Source organism: Hyposmocoma kahamanoa, unplaced genomic scaffold, assembly GCF_003589595.1.
Source record: "Hyposmocoma kahamanoa isolate Upper Pololo Valley unplaced genomic scaffold, ASM358959v1 93, whole genome shotgun sequence".
Classification (NCBI taxonomy): Eukaryota; Metazoa; Arthropoda; class Insecta; order Lepidoptera; family Cosmopterigidae; genus Hyposmocoma; species Hyposmocoma kahamanoa.
The window spans coordinates 11,665,883-11,693,799 of NW_020654810.1; the positions used below are offsets into that span (position 1 = coordinate 11,665,883).

General features: G+C 35.3%; 1 protein-coding gene across 2 annotated transcripts in view; it reads right to left on the minus strand.

The window, feature by feature from the left end:
- Window positions 1-27,917, minus strand: part of LOC113237650 (ecdysone receptor) — a 278,190-nt gene that overhangs the window by 149,972 nt on the left and 100,301 nt on the right. For both annotated transcript variants that reach the window (XM_026474261.1, XM_026474262.1), the window contains one exon: window positions 6,054-6,098. The gene's annotated coding sequence lies outside the window, so the exon portion shown is untranslated. The remainder of the gene's footprint in view (window positions 1-6,053; window positions 6,099-27,917) is intronic.

Below are 27,917 nucleotides of genomic sequence, written 5' to 3' on the forward strand. Positions count from 1 at the left end.
ACCTTTCAAAACGTAAATATACACACCATATGCGTGTTAAGTAAGTGATGCCATAAATTAGGAGATTACAAGGCCGAACTCGTGCAACTTGGTAGATGAAATATAAAGGGCTTAAACTTCGCTGCAAGCAAATCGCGTGGGAGAAGAAACTTCGTTTTAAGCTCGACTTAATTGATCATAAAATTCGTAATTACGAAAATAAAACGAGTTCAGTAATAAACATTGAACGTGAAGTAAATTGGAAATTAGGCAAGGAGCTACTTAGGAAAATTGAAGAGCCTTAATACGCGACCGTGAGGAATATTGCGAACGATGAAAAATGTAAGACGAGCAATGGCCTAATAAATTTTTATCAAAATGTAATTTTACGAAGGACTCTTCAATTTTGAAATTATTTTTTGATTAAATTAAAACGAATGTAGTCCTTATTGTTCTCAAGCAAAACCTATTATAAATTTATGTAATAGATGTTTTCACATAAGACAACGATACGATAAAGATAATCTACGGAAATAAGCCTAAATATTTTGGTGGTATGATATCAATAAGTCAGATTGCGCTAATTTTAATAGTGTTGTAACAGACTCGCCATACGGGACTTCTTTTGTTCAATATCGAATTCTGACCGCCTTATACCGTACTACCTAAACACTTAGATATTTACATATCGTAACCGTTGTCGCGATACGCCTCGACTACGCCGCTTTTTTAACGTCCTATAATGTTAAAACTCCCATTCTGTGTTGAAATATATTTAACTCTCATGTAAATTTTTTAAATATTCTTTATGGCCTTATTGAGGTTTTATTAAATTACATTTTTCATTTTTATTTATTGATTTATTTTGCAACTTACATTAAGAGTACTAAAGTCATAGTCAATACGGACTGAGTCAGAGCTTCGGGAACTGACCGAATCCAGGAACTAACCAGTAACTGTCAGAAGTTTCAATTTAGCGTTATTGAATACATCAGCATCGGTAGTTCTATTTAGGGATGATTAAGAATAGGGCCGCGTAGAGAGGAAATTATTGGGATGAAAAATGACGTTTATCGTCCTTACAGCTTTTTTAAATTGTCACGTTCTAAATTTTCAAGTACAAGTAGTAGTAAGTAAGTAAGTAAATGGCAGTATATGTATTTCGCGGATTATCACGGAGTGTGCGATGGAATTGCATGATGTATTCTTTTTCCGCCTTCTCCTTTACATTACCGGGCCGGCAGACTAGACGTAGACTAGGGTTCCACCCCTATGTTGTGGATAATTCAAGAAATCGCGCGAAGTGTTTTTTTTTGGATTGTTCATATTTATACTATAATCTAAGACGCAGTGCTATTGGCCTACATTTTGAATTCGACAGTATGTGTATTGGTGAGGTAGATGTGAGTGTACAGAGAGTAATAATGTGTGAGAAGAGAGTGTTTACTTAAAATATTTACTTTTTATAAACACTTTTTCATTGACATTTAGGTATATGGCGAACGGGTACGGAGTGAAATTTCGTGCCTTCAGACAATTTTCCTTGAAAGTTAGATCTTTTCAATGCGAGAGTGCATAGATTATTTAGGTGTGTATGCTCCATCGTCGACCTCATCGTCGCTTTCCATTAGGTGAGACGGAGTGCAACAAATGCGTACTTATAAAAAAATCATTTTGCATAATTAAACATTTTTTTCTAGTTTTTTTTAGTTTCACTTAAGTTTTCTAGGTTCATAGAAAAAAGCTCTTTAATAGTACACACACCGATTGTCTTCCACAGCCGTATATTTGCGACAACGTTATAATTCAATTAAATACATACGAACTATTCTTAGATAACAAGTTTCACATTTAGTTAATTCTGTTCTCAAACATTATATGTATGCACTTACATTATATGAATGTATATATGTAAACTGCATTGCCCAATTCACAAATGTGTGTTAGTGAAGTTTGTTTTCAACAAAAATGTGACTTTACAAGAGGTAAAGTTTAATTGGTACGTAAAAACATTTTCATTATTAAGCGTCATATTCTTAAAGTTTCGTTGATGACATAATGATTTCGAATTTGAATACTGAACTAGGCCAATTACTTTGTGATTTTTTTTTTTTAATGAATCTTGTGTAACAAACTGTACTGTTTCTCAATAATTATGATACATAATGTGGAAATATGAAGTGCTTAGGTTTTCACTATTATTACACACAGGAAATTTATTTTTTCGGATCTAATTCTCGAATATTTGCGTTTTTTTTTTCAAACAAATTAACGTTTCGGACCCTTAGCCGTGACCATGGGACCTGTAAAGGGCCCGGCACATTAGTTTATTTGAAAATAAAAACAAATATACGCAATTTAGATCCGAAAAAATCGTTTCATTTCCTATACTATGGAAACTTGGACACACCGTTGACCTCAACTCTAGTAAAAACGGGTGGATTCTGCCCGTAAAGTAGCAAAATATGAGTTCTTTGCATAGTACACAGTCACGGGCAATTAAAAAAGAACATAAAATTGGTATAATAAATCGTAACTTCTGCAGTGAGAAGGCCACCTATAATAGCGCGCGGAAGTATGTAGGCCGCTCGCTCCGGCGCGATAGCTTATCTTTGTGGGTTAACAACCTATGGTCGTATTGGAAGTACAAGTATCGTGCAATCACGCTTTATCATTCAGACACTCATCTTGTCTTGTGGCTAGCCATATAGTGTTGTTTTATTCTATTACTTGTCAGTTAGTCTAAAGAGTTCGTCATACTAATATTTTCGAATTTGGAATGTATCTTGAATTTGAAAAATGCCCTTTTTTCACGTCAACCGGAAAAATGGCGGGTTTCTATAATTTCAGTTTTTACACGAATTCATTTTTAGCCTAAATATTATTACCCTTTTGACTCTCTTAATTATTTGTTTAAGCTGATCGTTCCATAACCAAAACTCAATAAATAAATGTAAAGTAAAAGTAAAATTTTGCGTCCTTCGGGGCAAGCTAGAGTTAACGCCTTATTTTGGCTATAATTCTAGATCTTAGATTGTAATTTTTCTTCAATATATCAATTTTCTGAGATTTTTCGCGGAAAATCGTTATATCTTTACGGTGGCCATTTTGAAAACTCCCTCGCAATAAATAAACAATAATAAACCACGCCAACGTCACCGATTTTTAAACTTGCATCGTTTTCGTCATCTCCCCTGTTGATTCTACCACTAACTGTGCCGAACGAATGTGAGTTACAACTACATATTTTAGGTAAGAACAAGAATTCTTAGCTAAAGTTATGTAGTTGTTATGTGTGGTTGTATCTTTAATTTAGCGCTGGCTACTAAAATATTGCATTTTAATATGAGCATTTATTTGTATAATAGCTAAGTGATTAAAAAGCATTAGCAAATTTTGTAGTCTTCATAAATAATACACTGGTTGCTTGATTTGCATTAGAATGCAAAAACATGCATATTGTTTGGTTTTTTTTTTTGCTAAATTGTATTGAGTTTAAAATACCGAGCTTTCCATTGGTTAGAGTAATTACGTGACGACGTTGGGCCGGTATATATTATGATTCGTCGGCTATACGCGCCAGATACTTAAGTCTAAGTTATAATAAATCATTTTTTTCATGAGTAAGGTATTTTTATGACAGGCCGCTATTCGAAATCTGTACACCGATATGTTGCGATTTATAAAGTACTCATTATACAAAATATCTTCATTATCTAAACACACAAACTTTAGAAATAAACATTTCCTGTTCAACAGTTTCTGAACAAAACTTTGTAAAGTCGAAGTAAATATTAATGAACCAAATTGATGATGACTATTAATTAATATTAGAAAGTTAATGAAGTCTAAAACTCAAACAGGAACATTTTAAATTAAAATTGTACAAGCTCATGAAGTTGTGAATTGAATATTTATTACGCTACGCAATAAGTTGTCTGGCGATGAACTTAGCAGAACCGCTATATCTTATTTTTATTTTATCTTAGAGGGTACGAACAGCTCATATCGCAACAGAATAGACATTAAATTAACGACAGTAAGCAAACAATCACTATAAACTAAATACTAAGAAATAAACATTGACAACGCAAATACAAAAGATTTTTTTACGACACCAAGTGACAGGGTACACGGGTCTTGTGTGCCTGGTGATAACCGTCCTTAACCAGTCCTTAACAGATGCAGTGCCAATCAAAGCATTAAGAGTGGTTGGTTATACACGGCTTTTGTCAGCGATGCAAATGCGCGTTCCGAACGCGTGATTGCACAGCTATACTTGCGATTTATAGGCGATTGCATGCAATCGCGCGTTTGTATCGATGCTGTCGCGCGTTTTCATCGTTGCTTAAAGTCGCGCGTGTGTGTAAAGATACACGATTAGCTACTGCATCGCGTTTGCATCGTCTAAAAGTCACCGCGTGTAACCGCTCTAAGTTGTAAAGATCTCAGATATAAATACCCTGAGACATAACTTGACAACTCCACTGAGTCTGTAATTTCACTAAATTACAGGCACTACACTATAAAGTTGAGTATAAAACCGTCATTTCTATTGCGGTCAAGTACATCGACAAGTGCGACATCGCGATGTCCTTCAGCAGTCAATAACTGGGTTAGACTCACACCACTAACCTATTTAAATATATTAATATAAGATGATAATACGCAAACCAACAGAATATCCATAAAGATACATGTCACGCTATGTATAAACAACAATTGAATATCTTCAAAAGTCAATAACTTTATTGCAGGTAGGTACACCAAAGATTCCATAAATCGGCTATATCATTCAATCTGCAATGATTCTTATCGAACAAAGCATAATTTCAGTAACAATACCATTTAAGTAGTTATGAGAATGTTCTAATGGTAATGCTAAGCGATGTACCTTAGGGTGGTTCACGACTTAAGATTTATAGTCCACGGCGAAATTTAATCTATAAACTTCCATGACAGCAGTAAGTTGATTTACGGGTGTTGTTCATACTCATATCGTGACTTATTTATGATAAAAGTGTATAAATTAGAGAGAGAAAGAGTACAAAATAATAAACATAAAAGAAAAATTAAAATTAAAGTAAAATTAAAGCTTTGCTTCCGATTGTGATTTTAACGCAAAATATATGTTTTGAAAGATAAAATTCAGTATTTTATTGATTTTCTTTGATAAAAGTAGTAAAAGAAAAGATTAAATTTTAACTTTTTAAAGTACTAGAAGAAGAAATAAAATATGACTGAAATTAAACTATAAGCTAAAATTAAGTAACGTAGCAGAACAAACACTTTCACGAAGTAAACAAATTTCCACGATGTTGTTACATGTCATATTTGATAGTTACTACAGAGGAACCACCCGGTCAGCACCCCCACACTCGTTTGGGTTGCTTTCCCCCTTTTTAGGCAATTTATTTATGGCTATTCTTTCGCTAGGTCTGCCATTTGTGATGGGCATAGGAATTGTCTGGTTTTCAGAAGAAATGTCATAATGATGTATTGTATCAATCGCACATCAACTCTATATCTTGCGCTCTCGGTAATAAATTCAAATATATTTATCTTACCTATAGTTTTTGACACAGCCTTGAACTACAAGTGTTCTCAGGAAACTTAGATACTTGCACTAGTGTGACGTTATCACATTGTTGTGACTTATTACTACTAATTACAAATAAATATACTTTCAGAACCCAACCGACGACTTCTGAATATATCCGCTGTTACAATTGGTGGAATCTCCCGTTATTCCTATATATAATATATTTCGCAATATTTTAAAATACTGTCGTAACTCAAAATTGTAGAATTGAAAAAAACGATTTGAAAATTAAAAAAATAACTCCTCAGATTTTTGTGGTACTACAATGGCTATGGACATGCAGTCGCTTGCCACCAGGAGCACAACCGGCTATAATTTAAAATTAGAATTTCATCATGTTGTGCGATTGTTAAGATATAATTTCTATTGATCACATGAACTTGATGTTAGATGCTTGTACCCTTAGCAAGAATTCCAACATTTTCTATGATTTTCAATAAAGAGTAATCAAATTATTAAATCTAAAACTTACCACTGGAAGCGTTTTCTGAGGCGAACAGCGGGGCGGCGTTGTAATCTGTAAACAAGAAGTTGTCTATTAGTCATAAAACCTAAGTTAATTATAAGTACACATCCAAAACCATTACTTGCATCTAAAATGATAAGTACTTTAAGTTCATATAAAATGTTAATCAAAATTTTAAATTACTTGTTTTGATATGTACCTATATTCTTTCAGACGAAGTAAAACGACATTTGCAGTGTTGCCAGTTTTCATAAAATTTTAAATAGTCACGTAGTTGTTGTCGACAGTTTTATCGATAGATTGTGAAAGGTAAAATTTTGCTAAAAATGTCTGAATTGTAAGTGTTACGATCACTTATTGCGTTATTGCCTTCTTTATTCTTATATTAAGAGCTAGCCCACTAGTATCGAAATAAATTTTAATTCATTTACATTTTAATAAGGACAGGCGGATTTGATTTCCTATATATGTATATTGAATTAATATGAAAAACTTGAAAATTACGCCTCCTCTTTGTATTTTTAGAAGACGTAATTCTAAATGTAGTGTATGTATGAACTTACAAAAATTGACATTTTAACTGAACCTATACCCGTCAGTTGGACGAATAATGCGTCGATGATGATGATTGATATGATGATTCATATGAAACAAGTTCGGCTATTTATAACGCATAAACGTGACCAACATTTAGTTGATAGAATATTTTATCGACTGCAATCACTAGCTGCTTGCAAGCGGGCAACACTTCTTCGCAATGAACTGTCATTTAATTCCATCTTCAAAAAGTACGAGGCAATGACAGCCAGCTCAAATTCAAATGAAAATTAAATTTAGGATGTTTAAGCTTTGTTACGATAAATATCAACAAATTTTCGACGAGTTCACATACGACAACTTACACTATATGCACACCTTAAAATCACAAATAATCCTCAACAGTTGATTTATACGTTTTCCTGAAAGATAACAGTCGTTCAACTTTTCTAATATTATTAAATAATAGTATTCATCTACAAGTGTACATAATACTTGGAATTAATGACAATAAGTAACTCGGTAACCCTATTTACATACATCGGAAGATATATACAGTAGGAATTACTACCGTAGGTCGCAAGTGAAAAAATAAGGTTTCTTGTCTCTTAGTAACTACATAACATAGAAGGTTTAGTGTGTAACGTGGATATTGTCACTATTATCTCGCGTGACGTATAGCCGGAAGAGCTTGGACACGATGTGTAGACTACAGCGGGTTTTACTTGGGTTTTCAAAAAGTTATTTGTAGCTGTGACCCGATTACTGGATTTGGAAGAGTTTATCGTGACGAACATATCGCCGGCGCCGTTACATTTTTGACGACCTCGGTGGTCGAACAGTTTACACTGTGGGTGCTAGACGAGGAAGTGTTCTAGTTAGTGCCCCGGAGTAAATTTCATTGTTCTGGTGTTTATGGTACAGGAAATTCCCCAGTTTGAGACCAGGTAATTGGTGTGGTTGTCTGGTGCATTATTATTATTATTATATTAGTGAGAAAAACAATAATTTCACAAAAAGTCTTTGAAATAAATGTAATTAAAATTTCGTCGAATATTTCTTAAAACTACCATAATCAGTCAATGTTAATTTGTAAGAGGTTATTCTACATTTTATGTTTTACCGAAACTATGTAAATACTTTCATTTTTATGACAGAAAATATTTACAACTATATCATGGTCCATACATTTGACAAGCCTGAATCGTGAGGTCCTAGACATACGATTCATATGAAAATTTTAAATTATGTCACTTTTTCGTATAGTCCCATTGCTTACAATGTATAGTTCAGTAATTTTGTGTAAAATTTTCAAATAATTCGGTTTTGGCAATATGACGTAGATATTTTCAAATCCACTATAGTCTTATACGTTTATTATACGCAGTGTGATTAAAAGGTTGAATCACACTTCTGCTTGTGGTTGTACCCATAGTAAGAAACTACTTCAGCGTACAAGAATATTAATAAGTCCGACTATTATAACTTGCCTTTTTTAATTTGTTTTTGTGTGCGATAAAGAGAATTGTATTATAATTTGTGAAAGGAAGGTTTGGGTACTCACATAGAATAGCGTTTGGGAAACCAAAAGGTTTTGTTAAAGTTGATCTTGAATCGAAAGTATAAGATAGGAACACAAGACTTTGAAGCCTACGGAAACTAAAAGGTTAGGAAAGGGACGGGAGGAAAATCAAAAGGAAAGGAAAAATTATAGATTAGAATGAATTAATGTACGTATGTATATATAAAGAATATTATGATTTAAAATAACGTAACTAATTACATACATTACACTAAATACATCTCGTTGGTATTTTGTACAAAGAGCATAAGCAACATATCTTTGAATTTATCAAGGGAGCATGTTTTAAGTTTTACCGACTGTTATAAAATATTTACGTCCTGTTTGAAAATTCAGTTTCAGATTTGATTAAGTTTATTCTTTAAAGTTGAATTTTAAAACAGGATGTAAATATTTTTAAACAGTCAGTAAACCTAAAACACGCTCCCCTGAAAAATCTACGGAATGACGCTTTCTACAAAATACCGACGAATATATATACATACTAAGTTTTCACAGGAGTAACAATAATAATTGAATTTGATGAATTATGATAGAAATTAAGATACATAAGGACTCATGATACACAGGTAGATAAAGAATATGTGACCATATGATTTACTGAAGGAAAAAGCAACACAAAAACAAAAATAATGCATACGATTATGTTACGGTTATTCTTGTTTTATTATCTAAAAAAAAGGGGAACTAAAAAGGTTTTCATATATAAGTTTCTATCACAGCGTCGTTTGTACTTGTATTTAAAGTCAGTACGAAGGCCGCGGGGTAAATGACTCTAAGCTGACGAGAACGCTTACGCAACTCTGTTGTTCTACCTTCCACTTTACATTGACCTGTCTCACCCCGCTTTTTGATCGGAAACGAAACACGTAATATGTCAGCTGAAGGTCTTAGTAAATTGGATGCAACAAGCCACAATTAAATTAGTAAAGTCGGTACACGCGCTGACATTGTTGCAGTATTGTAAGACGAAGATAACAGAAAACAAGGTAAGAACTAAGTAGCCAATTTGAAGTCTTAAAGAAGTGCACTCAGGATTCTAATTTAAACCTACTATGTCACTTACGATAGCACCGAGTCCAAAGTTCAAAGTACAAACAAAGCCCAACGAGCTGTTGCATGTAAATTTTGGCTTTAATTAAAACGTGCTTAATATCTGATAATTCAACTTAAATTAAGACTTGACTCTAGGTATTACCAACAGCTGACTCATCGTCTCTACTCGATAAGAAAGGAGAATTTGGCGTCGGATTGGAGTGGAATTCAGACACGTTAAACTTTGAAATTCTCCAATTTAATGTTCGACAATGTATACATTTTAAAGATATAATATTATCGATAGATCTCTATGTCACAATTAAGTAAAAGATGGGTTGCATAAAATTATTTAAATCGGACGAAAACGTCGGTGGGTTTCAAACATTTATCATAGTTATAGATCTTGTCAGAAATAATAAAAGAATACCTGTCAAATGTAATATTACTTTATTTAAGGCAATAGAAACTATTTTGAGATACGTAACATCAAAAACCACATAATAATGTTATCTTGTGAATATATTTTATCCTAACTCTGTATTCAAAGTGTCAAACTGACATACTGATCGAGTATTCAGCCGGATCGTCGACTGCCATACTGCCTACAAACGCGGCATGTAAAAGTGCACAGTCTCATGCACACATACACGGAACACGTAAGCAATGTTTGTAAAACGTGTTCCGATACAGGTTTTACACACACATAGAAGCTCATGTGCGCATAGCGCGGCCTCTTTACCGCCACTGACTTGTTATAGCTTCAAAAATAGTTGCCTGCCAGCAAGCTTTGGTGAATAGCGAAAGTGTTAAATACGGGAAGGCGTACTGTGTCCTTTTTGTGTAGAATTTGCAAAATGATTCTTCGGTATCAAATCAAACTTATATCTTTACAAGCATTTACCGCACACGAACCCTCTTCGTTTTACTAAAATTGTGCACTTTAATTAATTTCAAAGAGTTAACATAACTCTTTGAAATAGGTAAGGTACGTAAATTATAATAATATATCGATATTTGAAATTCAGCTGCAGCTCCAAACTGAGAGAGCAGTTAACATTGTGGATGTAAAATAAAACAAGTTATTCACGAGTGGATCTCAATATATCCCATGACGTCAATGACTGGCCAAACAGCCTCCGATCAGCAGCGCCTGAACGCATGTGTTAGTGAACGTTCTTGTACTAACTTATGTAGTAATTACATAACGGAAACGACAACACAACGTGGATTTTCAATCCATATGCTACTTCCTAGGAACAATAAAACGATGCCGGAATACCAACTTCCAAGGTTTTAAAAGAAATCTTACGAAGTCGAAGTCTTAAAATAGAACCCCAAAGTAAAAGTTATGCACTGCAGATAAAAATAGCTAAATAGCATTTACTACAAACACAGCAAGAATCTTTCAATGCGAGCAACGGTTATAAATAAATACACAATAGGAACGGACACAGAAGGCAGCATAAATGCTGAAAGTAAAAAGGGATAACGATAAAATCAGGCACGCATGTTTTGAAACTGCAGCGTCCAGTAAAGTCACTTATTTATCTGAGTCAATATAAAAACATTATGTCATCCAAGCTGACATTTTTCTTTGCGAAATTACTTACAATTATCGGACTTTGTGGCAGTGTCCTAAGACCACTTCTTCTTCATTTCTTCGTACTAGTTACAAATGTGAATGTAATAAACACCTCTACAAAATACTGATTGACACAGATTGTTATTTTACGAAGAAATTGATTGGCATTTGAAATGTGATTTGCATCTTATGTAATTGGAGATTATTTGATAACAGATTATAAATATATAAAAAGTTTATAATGCATTTATGTAAACAGTTAACTTTGTGATTTATGATTTTTTTACGCTGTTATTACGTTTGTTTCGATAAGATAGATAAGATTACGCACAAAGATCGTATGATAATAAATGCCTACTATAGAAATAAACTTAATACTACTATAGAAATAAATTAGAATACAGTGGACGATTTTGTACGATATGGTGCATTATTAGAAAAGGGTGTTAAACTGGCTTTTAGTTACAAAGTAAACCACTCGAGATCTTCTAATGTCTTAACAAGGTGACTAAGGGATAAATTTAGATGCCCAGAAGCGTCTTCCTGGTTGAAGCGTTACTGTTCCGTTTTTGAAAAGGTCTTATGTCCATCAGTTGGTCATTACCAACTGATGAGGTATTAGGTAAGTGGGGCGGTATTAAGTCGGTAAAAGATCGCACTGTCTTATAGAAAGAGTTTATAGCAGATTTCCCGATGTCGATTCCAACTGTTTGTTTTGTTTTGTTCCAGTTCTTACGTTTTCCATTCCGCTCTCCTTGTCATAACTAACGTATTTGCATTTAATAATTTATCTTAAAGGAAGATCAACAGCTTAAAACTAACTTATATAATAATAGTACCTAACAACTGAGAGCCAATTACAGATCCTCACCAACAGAAATATAATATAAGAATGCACAATTTAAGTAACCTATCGCATAAAACATAGCTTATTACGTAAAACATAAAAATCCGACCGCAGTTGCAAGCCTCTCTATGAGTCAAAGAAATCAGTGCTCTCCTCGCCGAAATCTCACTCGTATTGAAAAGATCCAGATCAAATTAATTCGTTAACTTTTAAGTATTTCGGTAACTTTCGAGATATTGGCATCTAGAGTTTTTTTTGTTAGTAAAAATGCTGATGCGCTGATTTTGTTTAACAATAAAACTGAAACTAAGTAAGATATAAAAAAAATCGATTGAAGGGAGTTGAAGATCTCGTTTCGCTTTCCAGATATATTATTAACTTAATTTCGCTAAAAATGTCAATTAAGTTAGTTATGACAACGATGGCAGTATTGGTTTCCGAATAATCTTTGGGATAAACGTAATTCCACCGTTTTCCTCAGATCATTGAGAATAATAATTCTATTATTCTATATAATGTAATCCGATATAATGTAATAACATTTATATCGGAACATCCACCTTTAATACACAAAATTTGCTTGTACTAGTGCATGATCTACATATAGACATTAGTACATACCTACGCGACACGCGTATCCCTCCTCTGCCTCCCTGTATTCCCCCTATGTGGGGACGCTAGGGTTTGAGCCTATGTTGAAATGAATTGCGTTTCGATAAAAACTCCTTATTAAAAGGTTTTCTTTTAAAAATTGGTACTGCAAATTAAAAGAATTATTTCAGTATTGTTACATTATTTGCGAAAATTGTACTATATTTCCACAAAAATAGTGCAAATATATTTAAAATTGCAAGTATATTTTACATGACTTTTGTTCGCGTTACGGAATAAAACGCAGAGGTTAAATTGCCATTAAAACCATCTGATATCTCTAAATGTCATAATCGAACAGCTGTATCCTGCATGCATGTAATATGCACAAAAATAAAAAGAAAAGCCAAATGTTTACCTATCGAATGTCAACGACGCACCTGCAAAGTCCTGCCTCAATATGAGTTTGCGTTTCGCGAAGCATGCATAATGCAATTGGTAACCGTCGCCCTTGGGACCTAGGTTTCCTGCCAACCCTGTGCGAGCGCGGGGAGAGGCGAGGAAGCAGGTGGGGGGAGGGAACGAAGTCCTGACCATGCACAACCGTCGTCGCTTCCCCGGCACGGCCTATATTTAGCGATGCATTTCTCCGTACATACTGTTTATTGAACGACGCCGGTTTGTAGCGAGGCGAGGTTCCATGCAAGTTCTCAACATTTGAAAGGATATGTTGGCAGCGGTTTCAGTCCTGCTATACTCAAATTACTATACGTCTTTAGTTACGCTTGGCAAAATTAAGTTCAAGATTCGTATTATGTAGGTTGTGTTCGTTTCTCTAAATGGGAAATTATAATAAATTACAGTTGTGACTGACATTTGCGTGAATTTACTAGTTACATGTTTGCAACAATGATATTGCGTAGGTATACTTTGTTACTGATTATGTGGTACCCCTTTTAATAACTTCTATGTTGTATATTATGAAGCACATTGGGGTTGCGTATTTTATACAAACCGAAGACAAAAGTAGTAGGTAGGTAATTATATTTTCTTAAGTTTTATTTGTAGGAATCTTTGTAAGAATAAGGCTTAAGAAGAATAGACTATTTGCCGTATAACACATTTTCAGAATGAGTTCTACCGCGAATAGGTTATTTTACGAATAGGTTCTATATCGACTAAACCAAATATACGAATGCCTAGAGTTCGAGCGAAACGTAAAATAATCTAAACGCTAGATGATATCTTGAATTTAACTTACTTTATTGCAGTTTGACATCGAACCGTGGGAAAGATACACAGCCATATTTCATTAAAGATTTAGTTTGAAAAATAATTGAGTGTCGGCGTTTCGAAGCTCGAAAATAAGTTTGTAATTTGATTGGATTATGGCTAAATTTTCTAACCATAAGTACTCAAGTAGTTTCTGTTTATACAGATTCTTGCTCTAATAGCACTGCCCTCATTATCATAACTAACTAAGCGACATTTTTAGCGAAAGTGAGATATTACCACATCTGGGATCCGCGGTATGAGCGTTACAACCCCCTCTAATCGGTGTTTTTATACCTTATTTAGTTTCAGTTTTATTGTTAGGTGTGTCAATATCACGAAAGTTATCGACATGCAAATGCGTTAATTATGACAAAGAGAGCTGAGCAGCTGGCTGTATCCACAATACTATTCAATAATATTTAATTTATTTTCTAGAACAGCGGCCCATCTCAAAAACACCCAATTCATCAGGAAGATGGTTTATAAAAAAACTAAGGCGTAACTGGCGCGCAAAACCGACCAATCGTATGCTGACCCAACGTAGTCACGTGATTATTTAAACCAATAGAAATGTCGGTGTCTTATTCACAATAAAATATAGCACGTTCTGAATACGCCTTTGTAAATAGGTCAAATAATTAACTGTTTTGGTTTGGGACATTATTTTGGAAAAGTTGCGATTTGTCCTAATTACGTATTTTCAGAACCTGCCACGCGTATACACATATTAACAAGAACCGTAATGAATAACTTATGACTGCAAAAGATATAGCAGATCTACTAAATCAATGCATTTATTAAAATAACAATAATTTTGTAACTTAGTATGTTTTCGTTAATCACTAGTTAAAGTCTAAGCTATTATTTGTGTTACAGTTCGTGAGTTGCTGTCACTATTATGCTTAGAATATATCTGTCTACAATGGTCGTCGCGACACGACAGTGGAGGTGTCATCGCACGTGTGGGCGTAACCACAGGCCACCTCGCCCCAACTCCTCTGGTACAACTCACTCCTCAAACCTTTGTTAAACACTCAGATAAAGCGAAACGCGAAAGCCTATTATCAATATTTTCGGGAAAACATTCAAACGGCGAATATTGAATTCGTCCTAAGTGATCTGTCTAAAATATGCGAGTAGGTATATTGTATATTATGGCATAGATAGGTACCTAATTTGTTAAATCGCATGATCATGATGGATCACTTCGTAAACTTTACAACGTATCTTTCACGTAATAACTTCTCGTGCCAGACAAACACAGAGTCGCAGAATCGGTGCCACAAGTGAAAGCAAATTTTCCAACGAGTTGTTTTCTCGCGAAGCTTTCTGTGAAAGAGAAACCGTGCGCTATGCAGCGGAAAATTCACAAGAAAAAAGTTTATCATAAAAACGTGTGGACTATGCAGCTCGGCAACACAGCGCGTCCTACACAATAACATAAATCGATAATAGGAAGCCCTCCGACTAGTTCAGCAGTGCGTGCGAGCGACCTAATACACCCACAACGACCGCATGCAATGCGGGCTAAATATACAGGGTTCTTTGCGTGGCTGGCTGCGCTTCCATCGGTGCAACCCAACCTTATGCCACGACTATTGCGTTCATAATGGCTTGGTCGGCGTTTGTGACCGGTTTCGCATTTAACACGAACGACTCGCGACCTAATAGCACATTGCTTGAGTCGGTTTTTAAACAGCACGGCCAAGGAAGAAGGCCGTTTCGCAAGAGAGGTGCGGTGATAATAACACAGCTAGGTGCATTCTCGCTGCAATTTCGCTCTCGGTCGGGCTGTGTGTTTGTGGCGCGCTGAAGATCAGGGCTAACGATCGGCCGGGCCACCGTCCCTCTCGCACCCGCAGCTTCGCCGCCATCGCCGACGGTCTACGAGTATGTCTTGCAAAAGAAACGCAACAACTTTATCTGACAGCGACGCGACGCGACGCCAGAGGCTTTTGTACGTTTTCCATGTTTATGTTTATAGGCAAGCACGTACAAGGGGTGCTTTGAACGCCGTTGCTAGGCTCGGCACACTCATAATAAGTCTTCACGATTTTCTGTTTTTATTTCACAGCTCTTGTTTGCATTCAACGTTGCGCAGGGCTCGTACGTACACGCTTGTTGCAAATATATATTCTTGCTAGTTAGCTAAGCTAGCCTTTCCGTCCGTTTAGACAAAGACCAATCTTGTTTCCTTGGTATTAACAATATGTGAACGTTTTTCATAAGACTAAATTGAATATTCGATGCATATTTTGAATGCTTTTACGGAAAAGAGACACGCGGACGTGTGTTATTATTAGTAGCTACGACGACGACGCTACCCGTTCAACGTGGGGAACAATTTGAAATATTACGAGCTTTTATTACCGTAACGAATGACAATGATTGCGAAGGCTATTAATACGAAAGTACTTTGCTTTGGTGTACAGCACGTATATATCATTAGTTATCGTTTGCTCAAGGCGCAGCGGAGTAGGCTACCTAGGGCGGGGAACAAACACTGATGATGAGTCGCGAGCGGATTTAGGTAACTTCTTTGAGGAAAACCGTGACGGTGGACAGCCGGGGCACATTCTGTAGGCACGTTACAGCACCGATGGCGTAACGGGTGGAACGAGTACTATATTTACTTTCGGGCACGTGTTCAGAGCTGAATGGGCGCAACCTTGGCCTTGAACCCGGGGGGAACGCACGCCGCCGGCACGCACCGCCCGCCCAAACGGCGACTGGCCGCGCCTCTGCCGCATGCCCCCCCTACAACCTCGCCCCCAGCGCGCCCTCCCCTCCCCTGGCCCTGATCAATAGAATGCTTCCTACTTACACAGTTTCCTGCTTCTGCTTCGTGACTTCTATTTTTGCTACCGATTACGTAAAAATAGTAATTCACTCTTTTTTTTTAGTAATTCACTTATAACGCAAAATTACTTGTACACATTTTTTGTAAGCCCTATACTTAAATATTTTAACTGAGACCTCAGTAATTTTAAATAGTAGATTCATGCTCTCTATAGGAATTTGAAATATTTCACAGTTGACTTCGTTTGTTGCACATTGTATACACATAATTATGTTTAACGAGTACGCTACATTTTGAATACCAACTTACCGTCGTACTATAAATATATAATTTGTTTATAAAAAACTGACCTCAAAAGTTCGTGGAACTACATCTATTTGCCAAATTTTATTGAAACCGGTCACTGGAAAGTCTAGAAACGGGATTCGTCCCCTAGTTTGCCAGCCTTAGATGTGGAATATTTTTAGAAATTTAAATGGGACCAATACTGAGATGCCCTCTTTCCAACAAAAAACATCATCAAAATCGATTCACAAATAAAGTAATGTAGTAAGTAACGCGTAACGTACACAAAATTGTCGCATTGAGAATCTCCTCCTTTTTTGAAGTTGGTTAAAAAATATACTATATACAGGTCGAGTAAGAGCGTTTATATGAAACAGCTGACATTTTACGTTTTTTAAAAGGGGATCAATAATAAAAGCTAACATTAGCTTTCATGAGCAGAATCAGTAGTATCCATATCAAGAAATAATTTGAAGTAGGTAATTTTGGTATATAGACCTCACATAAAAGATCTTATAGATCCTTTAGACGGGCTGTAATTCAACTTCGGGTATGATGCTCTCAGAGACTCAACCCCCTCTCGAGATTTGACGTCTAGTACCCTGATTTCTTCCAATACAGTGTCCTATCAATCACCGTAGGTGATATCAATCACTTAAGTACTTATGGTATTTCCCATGAGAATGGCATTTTTTGTTCATTTATTTGTACTGAAAAAGAAACTATTTCCGCTGATTGAATGCATTGCTAAAAGTACGGTCACGCGAGGCTACGGCGTGCAACGTGAAATACGAGCAGGTTCAGTTTCCATTGCCCACAGTCACGTAGTTAATCTTTTTTTACGGCTAAAGACATACAGCGGCAGCGTGTGAATGACCTCATTTTTTTATGATGACAAAATTTGAATGTCATTATCGTTTTAGATATTTCTTTATTCCCCCTTATTGCGAAACATGAGTAACTCTCAAATATTTTTAATGAAAATGGGAGATTTAATGCAATAACGCCATACCTTATTATTTATTTTAATCATGTTACAACATAACAGTATTTAATTTAAATGTTTTTTGTTAAATCTTTCTTAATATTATGACATTCATAAGCGCTATTCTAATTTTTAAACGTTTTATAGAATGGAATTCTATATAGAAGTTTAACGTAGTTTTGTGTAAACAGTGTCGTATCGTCTCATGTATAGGTCACAACCATAAAGAATTGTTGGACGCCAACAATTCTTTATGGCCTGTCGATTAATACGAGCAGCATTTTTATTTAGTTGCTTAAATGTTACGAGTGGGTACTTAGCAGCCTGCACGTGTCTTCCCTTCATCTTTGCGTTCCGAGTACGTCGTTGACCTAGTTTATTAAATTCTTTAACATAGTATACCAACTTCATATACACTGTATAGGACCACAGTTCCTAATAGTTAAATTAATGGAGATACTTAAGTCTCTATTTAAATGTGTTGGGATAAATATACTGTAGACAGATATCGACTATTTAACCGAATACGTCTTCTAGTGTGTACGACTTCTTTTGTTTTTAATATATAATTGGAATGTGGAAATTTGAAGTGTCGTAAGGAACATTTGGTCTTAATGGAAAATGTCCCTTACATTTCAAAATTCGATACATCGACTAAATTATTACCCTTTTACCGACGACGACAAATTATGTTGAGTTGATATTTTTAACCGACTTTGAAAAAGGAGGTTCTCAATTCGACTGTGTTTTTGTGTGTTTGTTACGCGATTACTCCGACATATGCGAACCGATTTCGATTATTCTTTTTATTAGAAAGGGGGTGCCTCAGGAATGGTCCCATTCAAATTTGAAGAAAATATTCCAACTCCAAGGGTGGCAAATTAGCGAATGAATCCGATTTATTGGATTTCACCCACATTCCGCCGATTTCAATAAAACTTATCAAATAGATGTAAATCCAAAAACTATTGAGGTCGGTTTTTTTTCTATAAAAAGTTATTATAGGTATATAATTATTTTTAGTAGTTTTTTTTATAATATCAAGAGATCGGACTATGAAGTCGTGCGCCTGATGGTAAGCTACACGCCTGTCCATAACAGTTGCAGTGCCACTCAGAGCTTTAAATCGCAAGGATCTGAGGGGCACTGCCACTGCGCCCGACACCCTGAGACATAAGTTGACAAGTCCCATGTGTCTGTAATTTCACTAGCTCCCTTACCCTTCAAAACCGGAACACAGTAATACTGACATTACTGCTTGGCGGCAGAAATAGGTAAAGTGGCAGTACTTCCCTGGATGAACTCTTTCACAAGGAGCTCTCCTGCTACTTATATACTTAAACTCTACTGCAAGGCACTTTACAATATTTACTTTAATGTAGGATCGCTGTATAAAGAGGAAGCACTAAAATTGCACAGCAAGGTGTTCTATAATTATTAATAAATTGTACATAAATAATTATAAGTAGCATAGTTCATAGATTACAATGGCGGGTTAAAGGAAAAAGGCCACGAACATTTTTATTTCTCTAAAGGCAAATTAAAATGTTACTTAAAAGAAACTAGTGATAGGTACAACATGTATGTATTTATGTGTTCGCTAGTGCGTACTCTCCACCGTTTACCCTACCTTAGTCAAGACAGTAAAAGAAATAGAGAAAGGCGTTACAGCTACGTCAGCAATAAAATTGAATACCTACCTATACTTTTTTCATATAAATTTGTAATTCTTGTAATCCTTTGTTAAGCTCTTTCGTTGTCTATAGATTAATACTGGCAGACATCTAGTTAATAGAAAATTTTAATCATGCGAATAAAATATCTTAAAAACACAAATTCTAAATCATCGTAATGAATTTATAGGTAAACTGTGTTTTAATTTTTTTACAATGTATATATACCAATATTGTGAAATTATGTAGGTAATTGATTTTTTTCAGCATAATTACACTTTATTACTAATAAACTGCATTCTATTTATCTTTCAATTTACTCATTAAAATTCGCGACGTGTCAAAATAATCATCACGAAACCATGCAAAATTAATACGAAAATTACACAAACCATTAAAAAGAGAGATCAGTCCGGATGTACGCTTAGTTTACATATTTCTGTAAGTTATAGTTCTTTGTTAGCACTTGGCTTGGTTGTTTTTCGTTGTATTTATGAACATTTACAACTTGGTATTCTAACTAATGAATTAATTAATGCATCTAAAATTAGAGTAGTGAAATTACAGGCACATGGAACTTGTCAACTTATGTCTCAGGGTGCCCCATACTTTTTTGTAATTTAAAGGTTTGAGTGACATTGCAACTGTTATGGACAGGCGTATCGTTTACCACCAGGCATTCGACTTGTTCGTTCCGTCACTTGATACCATAAAAATAAACAACCTAACCTGCTCTTTTTTGCGTCCTACCTACCATATTTTATAAATTAATTTTATTAGACTTATTTATTGTAAGTTTAGTAATAAAGAGACGGAAATATGTCATGTATAGCTGCCTTATACGTGACAGATGTTATTTTGGGAACTAGGTACAAACTATGTGCCCGTTTTTGTGTCCTTTTCTGTAAAATTATTATTACAAAAGAAATGAAGAAATGATAATAAGAGATGTTGCGTTTTCATGTTGTTCTAAGTTATTCGGTTGATTTTAACACATTGACGTCAGAGGCCAAGTAAGTGCAGCGTATGTAATTATGTTGAGGTTGTGTCGTAATGACAATCCATTTATTTTTCTTCTTTTAGTAAATTGTTATAGCGACTCTGAATAGGTAAAACGTCTAATGTGCATTTGGAAAGTATTACAGGAGAACGATTTAAAGTAATGTTTTTAAGAAAAAAAATCATAATTCTAAATATAATTGTTATATAGAAAAACTGAAACTTTCTTGTTTTCCATACTGCTACATACGAACTAGCTACCTTGGATTTAACTGACAACGTGAAAAGAGGCTTATAGGTGACTCGGAATCAGTGGAGGCGAAGCTGCAAAGTCTTGAACACCGCAGTAAAGTTGCCTGCTTATTGGTATTTACAGGTTAACCACGGACAGTGTGCGATGGAATTACACGATTTAATTGGGGACTAGGCGCAGGCTTTGGTTCCACCCCTGTGTTGTGGATATTCTAAAGATTCGCACAAAGCGTTACGCTTCCCCATGTATATGGCGAACGCCTATGGAGTGGAATTCCCTGCCTACAGATTTGTTCCCTGAACGTTATAACTTGGGCCTTTTCAACGCGAGAGTGAATAGGCATTATGGGGCATGCCATCCTCGACCTCATCGTCACTTTCCATCACGTGAGGTGGAGGTCAAATGCGCACTTACATTTTATAAAACAAATATAACAAATATAATATCAGTACAGAGTACTAAAAAAACCGACCTCAAAAGTAGGTACGTGGAATTGCATATAATTACCAAGTTTTATTGAAATCGGTTACCGGAAAGTGCGCAAACCCGGATTCATCCCTTAGTTCGCGATTATACGGGACTTGACACAGGAGATAATAAAAATCGGTTCTCACTACTCAAAGTATATTGAGAGAAAAACGCCTTGAATTGGAGAATAGCAAAATCAACCATTAAAATAATTGTTCCTCATAATAAAATTTAGTCGCTATTTATAAAAATGAATCTTTATGCGCGAACAGCCACCCTTAAAGGTGGATGATTTTCTTCAAAATTAAATGGGACCACTATGGAGGTACCCTCCTTCCAACAAAAAAAGAATCGTGCAAATCGGTTCGCGAATACCGGAGTTATCGCGTAACATACATTAAAAAAAAACATACAGTCGCATTGAGAACCTCCTCCTTTTTTTGAAGTCGGTTAAAAATTATTTTTTTCTTAAAAAAATTAGTTAAGTACTTTAAATCGCTCTCTGTAATATTTTCCAAACGCACGTTAGGAGTTTTACCTTCCCAGCGTCGATAGTTATTATTTCGAATATTTATTCTAGTCTGGTTATTAGTATTACTTACCGATCGAATTACATTCAATTTTATGAGATTAATTTTCAAAGCAATTATTACGTAATTGTACGGCCACGTTGTTGATACTAGTTAAGCCATAACATTACAACCAAAATTATTCTAGAAACAGGCTGATAATACAAAATCAGGGCCGATCTTAGAGTTATAATTAACCTTGGCCAGTTTTCACATCTGCTAATTGTCGGTCCGATGGGCAAGTAGGTCGGCCAGCCCCTGCCCATTGTCAATCACTGCGTCTGCGCAACCCACCACTGTACTTCGTTGAGCTATTGTTTTGTTTTCTATAATTTAGATTTGCATCTTGTAGCCAATGACTAAGTAGTTATAATATATGGGTAAAGATTTACCTTTTTTATCACTATGGTACTGTTGTTTTCAATTTCTCAACAATTCATTTAACGGATACTTATCGTAGTTTCTAAAATTCAACTGACAGATGTAATGACATCCTATATATCATATTATTAAAATTATGTTAACGGAAGAAGAATCCGATGAAGCCATCTTTTTTTTAAATCTTAAATCGTACATATCCCATAACATCGCAGTTGATTTGATATTAATAGGCATCGAGAGCGCGCGCGAGCTTATGTAGGACCTCACGAGCATGCGCGAGGAATCACGTGAATAATGTTTCCGTACATTCTAGTTGGAAGCAATACGGTTCAACGTTGCACCAACAAATATTTCAATTCTCATCTGTCATATCCAGACCATTTCCATCGAAGATGCGCTAGGAGAGAATTGACAATTTGCCATACAAATTTCAATCCTCATCTTGCCTCGCCGGTGGAAAAGCATCTGAACACCATTATTTATATTTAGATACAAGTATTTTATCCACTGCATTGTCTAACATAGCACGTGGATTCGATCAAACCGTAATTTTCTTAGTAGTAGATTCTCTATGAATCATGTTCCAGTTCACGATACTATAAACTATATCTCTTGTCTATTTTTTATTTCAGTCAACGGCCACGTGCGGCCCTATTGTGTCAGCCCAATGACATCAATCTTTTTGGGGTTCGTTTTGAGCAACCGTTTCTAGACCGGGACCCCTTTAAATCTAGCGTTTTCACTGTCATAACACCTCACACGTGTAAGGGTGGCTTAGAATTACTTAGCCAACAAAAATTAGGCGTTAGTTAATTGTAAGTTAAAAGTGAGTTATATACAAATGGCCGCTTTCAGCGTAAACATTCCACACATGTATGCTTACAATTCTTTTAGTTACATAATGTGAACACCCACGCGCCGTCGACTTCGATTTCCAAGGTTTTTTAATTCAGATCTTTGCAATGTGCACAATCTGATAAATAATAAAACGGTCGACAAAAAATAAGGTATGTACCTAATGGGATCATTAGCCTCGCCCTGAAGTGAGCTCACTTAATGTTAAATTTATTGTCCATTTCAGTAATTACATGGCGACGTTATCCTATGATAAAAAAAACAGTTTTTGTGTTTAAAATAATTATTATGTTATGTTCATTTTCTACTTGGAGAGATGGAACTGTAACTACGTCGGTTATGGTTGAAAATTTTACGTTTTCCCGTCAAATAGTCTTGAAAATAATTTATTTTACAGGTTTATTTTTACCAAGAGTATTTGAATTGTTGATAATAATAACTTAAATATTTAATATTAGCTATATATTTTTAAAATATATAAGTTATATATTTTTTATTTTTTATTTTTAATATTTAATAGTAATTTTTTTTTATGATCAAGTAGGGTGCTTTTAGCGCTATGAATACAAGAAATCTAAAGTTGATTCAACTCTTTATCACCGCCACTATTGTTTCAAGACCTTTGTACGCGAGGTCGTAACTTAAATTTAGAGTAGGCTTCGTAATATTTACAGCACGCGGCAGTGTTTGGTCTAGGCATTCGATCGAATCGAGTTGACCGGGCGATTCACCTTGAGACCGCACCTCGCCTCGTATAATCCTACTATTGCAAGTGACCAGTAACGGCGTATCGACTTCAGCCAACTCACAACTTGCTTAAACTGGACGGATGTGAACGTTTCGTACAAAGACCGGTCCGCTGTGGGTGAGCGAGTTGTGGAATGCATGGGACGGACTGAGACGGCGTGATTTGAAAGTGCGTCGGTTATCGACTTCAGAATATTTTCGGTGTCGACTTGATTGCCTTATTTGAATCGATACTTTTTCTGAGACAGTGAAATCATGTTACTAATTTTATATTGATGCAAAATGTTATGAGTCTTATTGATGTTGTTAATTTACTATGAACGTCAGTAGTCTCTTTTTGCTGCATATTAAATACTGGACACATCAACGATTGTGTTCTAATAAAAATTATTACCTGTAATCATACGCTGTATTTCTGTCTAAACGACGGGCAAGTCTTGTATCATTACGGTTGGCGAGTAATCAAATTATCATATTTTATGCATTAACAAACTCGCACGCGCACTCAGCGTATTGGGCAAAAAGTGGGTATTAATTTGGCTATGGAAAAAAATGTGTTACATTAAATATGACTATCATTGTTTTAGTAGGTTTGCTAAAACATGTTCACGTAACATTATATTTTTGCTGGTTTTTTAGTGATTAACGGGTAATTTATTAAGGTTTGACGTCCATGGGTACGGTGTTAAACGGTAACTATTTAATTTGAATGATTAAAAATGTAAATGTGTAAATCGAAAAATTTATTTAATATCAAGTTCCGTACAAACTGCCGCTGATTGATTGCTGATCGCAATTGCAATGGTAGGAAATAAAATGGGTTGGTCAGAAATTTAAGCTTTATGCTCATGTGATAAAGCTTATTATGACCAGCTCAAGCCAATTCCGCTTATTTTAATGCTTAAATGTTTATTTAATATGTTATCAAGTTAAGCTCCAGTCCAGTACTATGTTGTGTGGTTATTATAATTAGCTCTATTTTAGTCTATTAACTTTTAGTGATTTTGACTCGGAGCGTTGAACTCTGTGGGGTAATTGGTATCATGGACTTGTGACATTCAAAATCATTCATATGATAGAGTGATGGTTGTTTGTCATTGAGATAAATGATTATTATAGAATGTAGATTTCGTGTGGACATTCAACTTGTGGAGAATATTATAAGTCAGAATATTTATACGCTTCTTTGATTCCTATGAGTAAAGTGATACGATTAAGATTTCATATTTCAATATATGGGAAACATGTACCTCGAAATGAATCGAAATGAATCTCAAGCAAGGTTCTATGTGATAATTACACACAATTACCTTGTTATTTATTAGGAAATGTCATACTTAATTTCGAATCGACAGTATTTCGACTACTAACTCGACGGAACACTACTTCGACAAAACACATGTTCGACAGGTTACTAGTCCGACAGAACACTGTTCCGACAACACAAAGTTTCGATAGGTCACTACACCGACAGAAAACTATTTCGACAACACATTTATTCGACAGGTCACTAATCCGACAGAACAAGATAATTATCAAAGAAAACAAATAAAATAAATATCTTGATAATTTTGAATCCTTGATACAAAGTCATAGACAATGTCGAACGTATTGTAAATTTAGATGAAGAATAATAGTTGTTGCCGTACTATGGGCGCGATATGTGAGAAGTTTTACTCAGCAAATATTGTTCGTATTGAAACTTTTACATCATGAATCAGCTTTTGATATATGTAGCAAAAATGATTATCAGCCTTCATTTATAAAGCGTTTGTGAACATTTAACCATTTTATTAGGACCTGTGAATTATGGAAATTTAGAACGATTCTTAGTTATTAATAATTTTTGGGGAAATGTTGAAGACCAGCTTCGATTGGCAATGTGTTTGTGAACGTGGTTTCGCCCCGATTCCTAAACGTCTATGTCAGCGACGATGATAGAATAATTGATTACCTGCGATGAGGACGAAATTTTATATAGTGAAGTTGTGCAGTTAAGTAGGTCTCTTATTTACATTTTATAGCATATAATAAAATTTTAGGAAAACGATTTGGTTTGTTATTTATTTTGGGATTGACACTTGACATATAAACACATGCGACGATATTGCTAGCGGTAGCATTTGTTGGTCCAATTAATTTTATAAACAAGAAGATTATCAGCAAGGTATATTTATCAAGATAATTATCGTGATAATTATCACTTCGAATACCGCTTTATTTTAGTAGCAGTAGAGCTCTTTATTTTTACTTATTTCTGCCGCCAAGCAGTAACGTGAGCATTACTGTGTTTTGGTTTTGAAGGGTAAGGCTGGTGGTGAAATTACAGGCACGTGGGACTTGTCTACTTATGTCTCAGTGTGACAGGCGCAGTGGCAGTGTCCCTCAGATCTTTGTGATTTAGAGTTCTGAGTCGCACAGCAACTGCAATGGACAGGCGTAGGCTTCGCTTAACACAAGTTGCACGACTTGTCCTGTAACTTGGTATCATAAAAAAATGTTTTATTAAAGAAAACTTGCAAGTCCTAAAACTAAACTGTAACGTGGCCGTTTTATTTATTCAATACGCTATATTTTCTCGTTATTTATTTGAGCTCCATGCATGTCATCATGTCCATCACCGTCTCGACATTCTTACGCCTACGCAACTGAGTCCACTATCCATTAGAAAAACCGCCCACTCAGGTGGGTTATAATATAACGCAGTATTTTGTTTCCATCGTCCCCAGACCTGACTTGGAAACCCCGATGTTTAACGTGCCGCCCCACATCAGGTCCCCGAAATAAACCGCGCTCTGTCCCAGTTTCGATATCCCCGGTTGCCTTTACTAACTACCACGGCTTTGATACCCAAGCAGAGCTTATGTAGCTCTGCTTAAAATTTTTCAATGCCATTACACAACGTTGAATTAATAGTAGTCGTTTTTATATTCTATTATTAAATTATTAATATTATATATAGTTATTAATATTATATTATTAATAGTAGTCGTTTGGACATTGTGAGACATAAGAATATGTAATAGCATTTTATAAATGCGTTGAGAATTGAGAATAGTATCTCGAATGCTACACGTGTCTTCCGTCCGTCCCTCTGCGGGGCCCGTTATCGCTTGCCTCGCTTGACTTTGCTATATTATACAAGTGTGTCTATGTGTAGATGTATAGTGTATCCAAATATCGGTGGGCGGGGTGAACGACCGCGAGCAGGCACCTGCAATCGCGACTGTGTTGACACAGGCAGCCGACAACATGGCGTTCTGAAGTGATAATGACTGTCGGTGCATTGTACTTAAAGTTCAGGTGTCTCAAGAGGTAAGTAAGATTGTTCTGTTTTATTTCGATTACTTCTGGTTACTTAATGTGTTTTGTATACCGCTATCACTGCATAGTATAACTGACCTACTAGACTGCAACATTGGTTTGAAGTCTTATTTACAAGTGACTCTTCAGTCTGAAGTAAATGGAAAATATCATAGGCTTTTAAAACAATGAGGGATTATTTACGCGTATCATTTTTGCTTCCAAAACACTGTCATATAACTTCTAAAGATGAGAAAATATTTCATTGTCGCGATTTTCATATATGTATATATATGAAAATAAAAATGTAAAAAATGTAAAAATAAATATATTTACTTCTACACATTACCCATCTTTCATATTGCAGATTTTGTGGGTGGCTCCACAATCGCTTTATTGCGTTTTCCTGAGTATCGGGGGCACGTCCTTGCCCCGCTTCTAAAGATTGGCACATTTTTATCTTGTCACTTTGAACGTGGGCCAAAATCAGCTTGTTCTGATTGATGGGTTCCCTTGAAGGTTTGCTGACCGCTGAATTTTCTGTAGTCTAATGTTTCTGTTGCGTCATATTTTTTGGACATAATTTTTTTTTCTTTTGTTGCAGTCATTACTAAATTCTACAAAAAATGCAGAGGTTCATGTTTGTACATAAATATTGTACTCTTTTTGATATCCTGACAATCAACATTTCGCGACGTTTTAGTCATTATCTCATGGAAATTGTAAACAACACAAATGTTACGTTAGTAACGGAGAAGTGACTAGTTTATCCAATGAAGGTATTAGTTTAATAGTATTCCGCCGTACACACTTCACTTGAACTAATTCAATTTGTGAACTGTGTAGGTTCCCGCCGGTAAGCTATTTATTATTGAAGTTGTTGACTCCAATGATGTCTAGAAACTGTAGAACAATAATCGCCATTTAAATTTATGTAACACGAACAATTGAATGTTTCATTCGTAGATTGCACTTGGAAGACAATTAGTATGTACTTTTCAAATATAAATTAAAAGATAAAGTGGTTGACAAACTAACACACATCAGATGTAGAATTAGCCTAAAAAGGTTAGACAAGAAAGTTTACAGTAATTACAAAA